Below are 11,314 nucleotides of genomic sequence, written 5' to 3' on the forward strand. Positions count from 1 at the left end.
GACGGCGCAGTGTGACCGGCCCCTGACAGTGGGAGGGGACGGCCCAGGAGCGCATTGCTGCCATCTGGCCGCAGTGACGGCATCACCCAGGTTCAGAGTCAGCCATTTAAAGTGAGACAGGCGTGGTTATGGTTTCTTTCCCAGCATTTTCAGCTGTGTAAAGTTGTATTTAACTAGAGTGATGATTTTGACATGCAAATGAGGAGTGAAGGGTGTGTGCGGGTGGCAGTTATCTGCCTGATCATGGAAATCAGCCTGGGTGCAGAGAGGGCTGGGCCTGGGGGCACCCATGGAAAGGTGGTCGGATCAGTGGGTAAGCGGTCCCACTGGGGCCTGGGAATTGTCAGATTTGGGAGACCAGAAGGGCAGAGAGGGTGGTAGCGAGGAGAGTGGGCTCCGTGATTGGAGAGTGTGGAAGAGCTGCTCTGCAATAACCCTGAGGTGTGCGCTGCGCCACCCGAAGAGTGGATGCTTGGGGTTGGGGGAGAATGTGATCTTTGCACAAAGGATAGCAAGGAACCTAGAGGCCCTGCTCACTAGCGTTAATGGTAATAATCCTCGAAATCTCCAAGAATGGGAGTGGTTTGTGGAATAGCAGGGATCCAGGAACTAAAATGCTCTGGGCAGCGACAGTGGACCCCAACAGCAAGGGGCAGTGGCTGATGATCGGAGATGCTCACACTGGGGCTGGGTGTGCAGACTAAACAAGGGGGGTAAAGGCACCGTCGAAGGCGGTGAAGGAGGCCGCCGACCCAGAACCCGTGCACTGGGGGCTGGAGGCGTGTAAGCTGCCCCTTGAGAGACTTTCCGGGTGATTGGAAAATGTAAGGCACCAGGAAATGTAGTTGTCATGCAGGGCGGCCTGCGGGGTCTCAGCTCCCGCTCCCCACATAAGAACGCAGGATGTGGTGAGGCCAAAAAGAACACCCACGGAGCCATAGATAGGGTAGCCATGCCACTATATTCTCGCTGGCGGCTGGGGTGGAGACACAGGAAGCAGGAGCCACACTGTTCGCAACCCTCACTGCTCCGCTTGCAGGCTCAGCCCCCATCTTCTTGCTAGCCCCCATTTTTCTGCTAGTGAAGCCATGGCAGTTATATTAGTGGCCAATGGCTCACTGGTTACAGCTGACGGCCAACTAGCCACAGCTGATGGCCATCCAGTCACGGTTGATGGCCATTTACTACCTGAGCCAGCACCTTTCTACCTGAGGCCGAGAGCCTGGAAACTGCACTCCTTGCTCTGTCCCCACACTCCACCCCTGCAGGGTCTCGCCTCACAATCTACGCGACAAGCGTCTTCCACGAGGGGCCCTGTGCGAGGAGCCTGGAGGTGAATGCAATATCGTGGACACAGCCAGGCTCTCTGGGCACAGCCAGGGTTTCTCAGGGAACCACCAGTCCTTCTGGGCACAGCCAGACATCCTGGGCTTCTTAGAACACCACCTGTCTCCCCGGGCACAGCCAGGGTTTCTCAGGGCACCACCACAGTACTTCTGGGCACAGCCAGACATCCTGGGCTTCTTAGGGCACCACCTGTCTCCCCGGGCACAGCCAGGGCTCTCAGGGCACTGCCACTCTCTCTGGGCACAGCCAGACTTCCTGGACTCAGCCAGGGCTCTCAGGGCACTGCCACTCTTTCTGGTCACAGACACACTTCCTGGGCACAGCCAGGGCCTCTCAGGGTACCACCAGTGTTTCTGGGCACAGCCAGTCTTTCTCACATATTTTCCATGGCAGCTGGTCGAGACACAAAAGCAAACATCCGCCAGTTCCACTACATGGTGGTACGTTCCCAAGCAAACAGTTAAGCTGTCCATTAAATTAGGGATGGAGCCCATTCCCCATAGTCCACAGTCATTCGCCAGAGCTGTATGTTAGCCCCACAACGTGTGCCCTCTCCGCAGGGCGAGGGCTCCGAGTCCTCCCCAACCTGGGGGTGAGGACCTCAGCAAGCACTTCCCAGCCCACAGGGCCACAATGACCTTCGCTTTCTCCGGCCTATGCTGGTTGGGGAACTGTCCACTTAGTAAGTCTTGGTGGAACGAATAAAACAGACTGAAGAGAGAAAGGGAGGGAGGGAGAGAAAGAGGAAGAGGATGTTAGGTTTGCCAAGAGCATGGGTCTGAGGTGACACAGATGTCCCTAACCCGCTGTCCCACTTACTAACTGGCTCTGTGTCCTCGGCTACCCTGCCTGACCCAGTGGAGCCTCAGAGTTCTCCTGTGCAGAATGAGAATGACTAAGCTCATACCAAGTTTGTTGAGACTATAAAGAGAGATGGAGTCTGGAAGCTCCCAGGCCAGTGGTACCAAGCTAAGTGGTCAGCGAGTGCAGGGATGGTTGGCACGGTGAGCTCTGCGTGATACAGCATTAATGGGCAGTGTGCTCTTCCTGTGTGCACCAGAAGGTAGACTGAAGATATCGTCAAAATTGAGAAACATACTTAATAGCTCGTCCTCACCATGACCGTGTGAATATGAATCCCCAGAGGGCGGAGGAAGGTAAAAGAAGAGCGCAGAAAATAAGTAACAGGGCAGCAGTTGTACAGTCTGTAGCCGTCCCTGTGGTACTGTGTTTCGCCGAAAAGAAGTGTTAGCCGGACCATCGGCTCTAATGCATCTTTTGGAGCAAACGTTAATATAAGACCCGGTGTCATATTATTATATTACGTTATGTTATGATGTTACGTTATATTGTATTATATGCCCCGGTCTTACGTTACAGTAAAATAAGACCGGTCTTGTATTAATTTTTGCTCCAAAACAAGCATTAGAGCTGACGGTCCGGCGAGGTCTTCTTTTCGGGGAAACACGGCACGGATCAGGAGGGAGCCGTCAGAGCCGCCCCCGTTGTCACAGGGTGTCTTGGGGACCCCAGACGCAGTACCACGGCGTGGCCGGCAGGTGGCGCGCGTGGCCGGCGGTCGGAGCCAGGCCCGCGGAGCAGGACGCGGGCGCTCTGCGCAGGCCCGGGGGTGGCGCCGGCCCGGGGGTGGCGCACGCTCCGGTGACACAGCAACCTTCCTCCGCGGGCGTGGGCCCAGGGGAGCCACCGCGCTCCGGGGACCGTCAGCTCGGGCCAGGACAGCGAGGAGGGAGTCGGCAGGGAGCAGAGGGGCCCCCGCCAGCCTCTCAAGGGGACACACGTGTCACCCCGCAGAACAGCGCGCTAACACCGCTTATCTGAAGGCGCCGCACACGGACAAGGACTCGTGTCAGCACTGAGCCCTCACCGGCCGCCGCGTGGTCCCTCCGCCTCCCGAGAAGCCCGGGGGAACCGGCCTCCTCCCCCGCAGACGCTTTGCGGGCCCCACGCCCTCCAAGCGCCGGAGTCCGCGGGGACCGACCCACTGACTGCCCCACGCGGGAAACATCTCCTTTCCCTACAGCCCCACTTCGGGTGCCACTTTACCGTCCCACGTCACAACTGCACATAATACGTACTTTTTGGGAAAGTAAGTGTCTGTTCCCACGGGGCAGAGCCGGCGTGTTGGTTCTGTTGTGGGGGACACGGCCACCGCGCCAGCGGGCACATCCCGGGCGCGTCCGGCGAGGTCTCCGCGCACAGAGCAGGGCCTCTGTCCCCGAGGGTCTCAGCTCGTGCGCCGGGGGACGCGAGGCACGTCTGGGCTGTGGGGCCTGGTCCTGCCTCTCGCCACGGCCGTAACTACTGCGTGCACACCGCCCCTGCCGCACAGCGTGCGCTTCTGGAGCCCGGCACCTCCACGCTGGTCACCCATCTTCTCGGGTCGGCTGTTCCCACTGGGGCTCCACAGGCTCGGGGAGCTGCTCCAGGCACCTGCACTTCACACTTCAGGGGCACAAGTCTAAGTGGCAAGAGTGGCCTGCTCTGTCAACTGAATTGGCTGGAGAACATTGTGCTCCTTTGGGCCTTCCTTAAATACAGAAACCTCATGTTTACTCAGTAAGCAGGAAGGAACAACACCCGGGTAACGCTATTTCACATCTGTGACCCCCAAAGCCCACCGAATGCGTGTGCCCCTCTCTTCATGGCCAAACTGCGTGCAGCCACTTCGGAGGTGACACCTCAAGATACCCAGCTCTCTAGACCCCCAGGGACATTGGTGGGTTGTAGATCTCTGACCTTTCATGGTGCGTCTCACCCTTAGTCATGGTGTCTTACGCGGCTGTTCCTTTCTGACCACATTGTGATAGCCAGTCCCACTTGCCAATATAATCTCTGTGTCAGCATGCATTTCCCCTGGGTGAGCAATGCTTTTCCTAGTCACGTGGCAGCAGACCCCAGTCACAAAGGCTTTCCTCCAGCAGTCCTGGGTTTTCTTGGACTTGTCCTGATGGGCAGGTGCAAGGCTTTCTCAGAGGTCCAGTCCAGCAGCTCTGAGTCACTGTAGGAGCTCTTGGGATGTTTATTCAGTTTGGAAGGGCAAGGCTTCTTTATTTTTACAGCGAAAGTCCCCTGCCATGCAGCTTTCATGGGCTTCGCATTCGGGAAAAACAAAGAAGTAAAAACCAAACCAAACAAACAACAAATCCAGGATGACTTGACTCTGTCTCTCAAAACTATTAAGTCTACTTTGGTTTACTGCTGCAGCCTTGGTGACTAGAACAGGTGTGGCACACAGTAGGTGCTCATTAAATATTCACTGGATGTCTGAATGAATGAACAATGAATCACAAGTTTCAAGTTTAGGTTTTTACCTGGTCCTTTTAGACACAGCTTCCCCAGCAGAAAAGCAATGGAATGAGCAGCCACCAACAGTAGAGCAAATAAGAATGAGCCCTCATAGCTGTAACTAACTGCACCAAAGCTACTTTTTGGCTGTTTTAAATAATGCTGTGATAAACATTCGTGGGCAAGTCTTCGGGTGGAAATATATTTTCATTTTTCTTGGAATTACAGGGTTTTCTGATCAAGTTATGTATAAGTTTCTAATAAACTATCAAACTGTTTTTCCAAAGTGACCATAACATTTTTCATTTCCACCAACAGAGGACGAGAGTTCCATTTCTCCATATCCTTGCCAACTTTTATTATTTTCTGCCTTTTGGACTATAGTTAACATAATTTTATGAAGAAAAAAATCATGTGTTTATGCTTTTTCACTAACGAAATGGTGATGGCTAAAGTATGATTGGGATCATTTAAAATTTTTGGAATGGAATTCATAAAAGTTGAAAAGAAGCAAAAACTAACTCGCTGTCATATTAATCTTCTTAAAGCTCTATTTTTTTAAACAATTCCTCTTCTATTAAAACTTTTTCATGATTCCTCTCAGTGGTATGCTGGGGCTGTCTTGTACTGGCTTGTGAGAGACAATTATTAAATTTTCAGGAATGTTGTGAGCCATTTGTTAAACACAGTCATCATTAAAAATTAAATAAATAAACTTTAGTTAATTACTTGAAGACAAAAACAAAACTTATTTTGTGGCATTTTACTATTATCTATGCTTTTGAGGTTACTTATGTCGACTGTGTTTGCATGCTGGGCACAGGACATAATGGTGGCTACTGCCCGTCTCTTCCCAACTCTTGTTCAGCAACCTCACACTGATCGCTTGAAATCAGCCCTGGTAGGGATGTTTATACCACAGAAATTGGCAAACCAGAGCTTTTTTTTTTTCTCCTGGAGAACGGTTGTTAAACATTTACCATACATTTATCCTGTTGGTGTTTTTTTCTGTTTATTGAAGACGTAGACGATTTTGGAGAATGAGTTGTAAATAATAGATAATTTTTTCACTTGTTCTTAGTTTTAATGAAATCTTAGATTTTTCTTCAGTTTTAATAGTAAATCAAAATTGTACTAGAAAATATACACTTCATGCATTTGTACATAATAGTCTCTTATACTCCTAAAATCTTAATGCTAACAGTGGTTTTTCTGAAAGGGTCCTCTCTTCTTTTCCTGAAAGCCAATTCATTGGCCTTTTCAAAGAACTACCATTTTGATCTATCTACCAGTTTATAAATCACTATTTTTACACATTTTATGTTTATTCATTCCTTTTGCTTCTCAAAGACTTGGTTTGTTGCTCCCTTTCTACTTCTTAAGATGAAAGCACAGTTTATACTCCTTTGTTTTTGTTATAAAAGATGAACAAGGAATGACTCTTGTTCTGAGTGTGGGTTTGGTTGCAACCCTTAAGCTTAAAAACGTGTTGAAAATGACTTGTGAGTGCTACTGAAATTTCCAAGTGGGCCAATTTTAATTTTTTGTTAATGATTTAGAGCTTTTTTAAGCATTGTGGTCAAATAATTTTTTTTCCTTTGGAGGATTTGTCAAGTTTCTTTTCGGTCTTTATTATTAAATTTTATAAATGTTAGTAGTAAAATAAATTTATTCTAGATAAGAGTTGAAGGGTTTGCATTTTAAAATTAATAAGCCATTTTAAGACATAGTTTAGTCTTCATTATTTTAGGGTTTCTTTCCCTAGGTCTACAGTTTTGGGGTAAAAATATCATATATTCCATTGTAAATATACCCCACTCTCTACATCTTTCCCTACCTTGTTTAAATTAGATGTGTGGGAGGAAGGTACACAGATAAGCGGGAAACTCATACAGAATGGAGACACACCACCGAGAATGGTATCTGCTAATGTCTGCATGACTGCACTTAGCTGCTGCCAGAATTAAGGGGAGAACCGCATGAAAATGCATAGTGAAGTTTCCTTTTAGTGTCTGAAAGTGCCAAATTGGCCCCCAGCAAGAGAAATACTGGGTCACCTGCCTCACAGCTTGGTCACCTCAGAAGAATAGGTACATAATGTCTGCACATAGTAGGTGTGCAACAAATTCAAGCCTATTTAACTCAAACCTTGACTTCTTTCCATTGCGCCATAAAGCCTCTCTGGCATGTGCTGGTGAGGAAAATGGCCAAATTAAATGAGGAACACAACTGCAAAATGTGCTTTAACATGCACACACCTTCAACAATGTTTGCAATGATCTCTAAGGAGACACACTGATGTGTGTAGAACCATTACCCCAAGTCAATAGGACCTACTCTAGAAGGTTCATACCAGACTCTCTGCACTACGGACGCCCATGGAACTGATCACAAAATCTGGTTCTGAGGTTCCTGTGACTAAAGAGTGAAATGATTAGGTGAAGGCAAAAATGCTCATTAGTAAAGGAAAAAATGGTTATTTCTAATAAAAAGAAATAATTCCGATTGGCATGAAAACCAAAGTGTCTCCTGCTCTAATCATTGGAGAATTTACCATGTGGGACTGCGAGTAAAATAACAGTAAGCAGTATAATGAACATCTTCAATAGTAATTGTTATGAAATAATTATTTCAAAATTACAAAAATTTATAAACAATTTTTTACAAATTATCATTAAATAAGAAAAACAAACAAAATCAGTTTTGTTCATAACATAGCACTTTCCTTTTTAAAAAATAATCTAAGCATTAGTGAGAGAATGTCATCAGTAGAATGACAGACTTCCCTTGCTATCCTTTGTTTTTAACAAAAAAATTACATTCATTTTGTGCCCTGTTGTATAGTTTTTACTGTCTTCTATATTTTATTGAAATTGGATACTGACTGAACTCTCCATCTGCTGCTTAGCTCGGTATTTTCAGCCGAGCCATCTTTATTTATAGAAAAGTGAGTTACCAATGAATTCCTGTATCTAAATATTTAACGTTATCTTATAAAACTACGGGTAAAGGAAAAAAGACTTGTGACGTCACTGAGTCTCCTTCCCCTGATTAACCAGGATTAGATTCCCCAGACAGAGATGCCGGGAGCACTTGGTCCTAATCAAAGGACCAGAAATACTTGGATATAGTTCATTTCAATCCTAGTTGAAAAAGACTGTGGATAGACACCTAGGAAGAAGTGAAATCAGCATCATTATATCGCCTCTTCAAGTGCAGTCCAGCTTTGACATGGTAACGTGGATTCTGGCCTCCTCATAATTCTCCTTGATGAAAACAAGGATTTCACAGCTTAGACAGCAGCGGTTTATGAGGTGGCAAACACACAGACGCACAAGAGAACTCTGTTCACCATCTTCAAAGTGACGCAGGATGGCCGGGCTGCTGGGCCACATGTAACATAGCCTGCAGCTCTTTAAAGAGGATTAGCTCAGCTCACTGAGAGCATTCAGCTGGATTTCGAGCGGAGTGGAATATGCTAATGAAGTGTAAATGTCTATGGCAAACATTGCGTAATATGGAAACCCCTCAGAACTCAGCTTTGTCTTTGGCACAGTGGGAAACTCAACTTGAGCACATCAGAAGAAAGAGCAGAAAAGACACAGTCTTATACTTAGCTGCCTTATGTATCTACTTCTCTAAAAAGTTAATCTAAATATATAATATATATTTATATTCAAACTAAATTAGATTTTATGTTAGTAGAAAAAGCAAAGTCAGTCACTCAAAAATATCTTACTAGAGCTACACCCAGAGGTTGATGGGAAATAATTAATCTTTGTAGAAAAGGATATACATATAACATGGATTTTTTAAACACTATTTTAAGGATTACCAAGGATGTGACAAGCGGGCTTCCCCCCATTTCACTTTACAATCTCTTATTTGCGATTTTTACTTTTTGGCTGCACAATGCGCTTCTGTTCAATATTGGAATTACTATATGTCATCATAATTTTCCATATCGTGTTTTTAATACCTCATAGGAAGCCAATATGAGATCTGAGCAGTTTCTTAAAACTGGACTCAGTTAATAATGTTATTTTCCTGTATTTAGAATTTCAGAACATATTTGACGTTGGAAGGTGAATTTGTTACAAGGTATGTGACTTGCATCTGGGAATCCACACCCGGGGTTCCCAAACACTGAAATCCCTCTAAAGATTTCACTTCAGTTGCTAGAGAGTAAAGAGCCGGCAAACGCACGGACTTGGCCTGTGCCTCGGTTTCCAGCGCGTGATCTTTCATTAGTTACTAGCATTTTACCACACTCCGCTTCTCTTGGTTTTGTTGCTCGGTGGTGTGTGTGTCTTGTATCTGTTCTGAAGGGTTTGTCTCTACAGACACCAAGGGAAGGTAATACATATGCATGAACGAGCGATCTCTGTAGCCCTTGCAGCACTGACAAAGACTGAGCTGTTTCACAGCCGGCGGGGGGGACCGTGAGTGGGGGCTGCAGGGCCAGATTACTGCAAACGGGGGCTCACTGCTCTGCTCGTTAGGCCGTGCCTTCCCCACAATTTCCCCAATTGTCACTTGTGACAAGGCTGTCATTAGGTGATGGCTTCTTTTGGTCATTTTCAGATAAAGATAATTTCCTTAACTTCCATTTTATTTGACAATAAGCAGTTTGGGAGAGAAAGGAAGTGCTTCAGTAGTTTATGGATTAGGCATTTGTCACTTCAAAGGCATCTTTGATCTAAAAATATGTGCTGTACCAAATTCATTATGTCTTTTCTTAAAGAGCTTTTAAATTTATTGATCTTCTCCTCAATTATTCTCCTTTTACGTCCAATAATGATGTGTGAGATGGTAGTGTTGGGGAAAGCTAAGGAGTGTGGGGAAAATGTGGCCAACTGGCCACTCCTAAGGCCATTACAAGAAGGAACAACAGGTGCTTTTGTTTGGGACGACGCTCTTCTGAGCCCTGTGCAGACAAAGCCCCTCTGCTGCTCATCGCTCAACATGGAGATACTCAACATGGAGAGACAAAATTATAACTGGTACTGCAGCCTAATAAAGATAAAATCATCACTTTGTAAAAATGATTGTGCCTGCAAATGTTTCTGTCATGGCCATTGGTACCACAGTTACAAAACTACTGTGAGAAAGAGGGTGACTTGCGGAGAAAAGGGGGCAACTTGCTTGTGGACCAGTAATTGGCTTCCCCTAGAAGCAGTCGTACATTGTGCTGAGGCTCAGCTGGCCGAAGTTCCTGTAACTGGATCGTTAGAAAGTCAAACAGAGCAGAAAACAAGAGGAAAAGAACCCTATGTGTAAACTGACTTTAAAACACGGTTCTCCAGTTTAGAGATCCACTTGCCCCTCTTGGCCTCCTTCTGCTGTTGTTCAACTGTGATGTGGAGTTGTGTTTAAACAGCTAGGACAAAGGGGTAAAGAGTTTACATCTAAATTATCACAATTAACCACTGTCTTCTAAAACAATAATAACCTCAATGTATAATAACCTCAATTTAGGACAGACCAACCTATTTCTAGGAAAGGGGGTTAAAAATATGGCTTGATACTTTTTTTGGTAGAAATATATTATTTTATTAGCTTCTTGCCAGACCATTTTATAATTTAGAGATATCCAGATGCTTTTGATAATTAGCAAGTTCATTATAGCAATTCCTAATTTCAAAATCTTACACATCATAGAAAACATGCTATTTTAAAGCATGACCTTAGGTTTCTAAAAGCAATAAAAATAGTTTCTTTGGAAAAGTCAATTTTCTGAATTTCAAAAAAACAGTGGAACATAATGCTTTTCATTCTGAAAAACTAGTTTAGAGGTTTAGGACTCTGCCCTTGGGCCCTCAATACTCCTCTCCATTAAGTCAGGATAAAAACAGCCCTTGAAGGAATGTCAGAAGCATTTTCCACGTGTTGGGTTATTTGATCCTTGTTAAGAGGCAGATATTACCATTAGCCTTATTTTACAGGATAGGTAACTGAGGCATACAGAAGTTAAGTAAGTTGCCAATTGTCTCCTATTTAGTACATGAAAGCTCATACAGAATGGAGACGTGGGTCTTTTGGATCCAAAGCCTCTGTTCTCAATGGCAGGGCTCAGAAGATGCAGGACCTGGGATATATAAGTGGTCCTCTCCTACTTCCTCCTGACAAGTGACTATTCCTCTCGGCTCCTCAATAAGTCCTGGTCCCTTGCTCCACACAATCCAAGAAAATGTTTGGCTGAGAGCATGCAGGAGAGGAGAGGGTGGACGAGGGTTGGGGGTCTCGTCCTGGCCTGGACTTGTCCAGTTTTCCTCCTGCCTGCTTGTTAAACACAGGCCTGACGGCCGATCGGATAAGTTCAGACAGTGAGGTTCATGGTTCATTGTGCTCTCTCTTCATTAAAGATCTCTGATGTCATTTGCTTGACTGTTTTAACCAGGAAGCCTGGATTTTGACTTCCTTGTGAGATCAGTAAACACCCCTTTGGAGGAGGAAAGAAGTGAACTTCGAGGAATAATGTTTTGGGGAAAGATCTCTGTTTTGTCCTAGTGTTTGCCTTCTTTGTGACACGCGAGCGCACCACCTAAACTGGTAGACAGCAGCAGCTCCATCATCCGCCTCAGAGAGACAAAAGTAAACTGCCCTCTCAGAGAGGGTGCACTGCAATCTGATATCAGCTGCCAGAGATGGCCGGCTC

The sequence above is a fragment of the Rhinolophus hipposideros genome, assembly GCF_964194185.1.
Source record: "Rhinolophus hipposideros genome assembly, chromosome: 16".
NCBI classification, from domain to species: Eukaryota; Metazoa; Chordata; class Mammalia; order Chiroptera; family Rhinolophidae; genus Rhinolophus; species Rhinolophus hipposideros.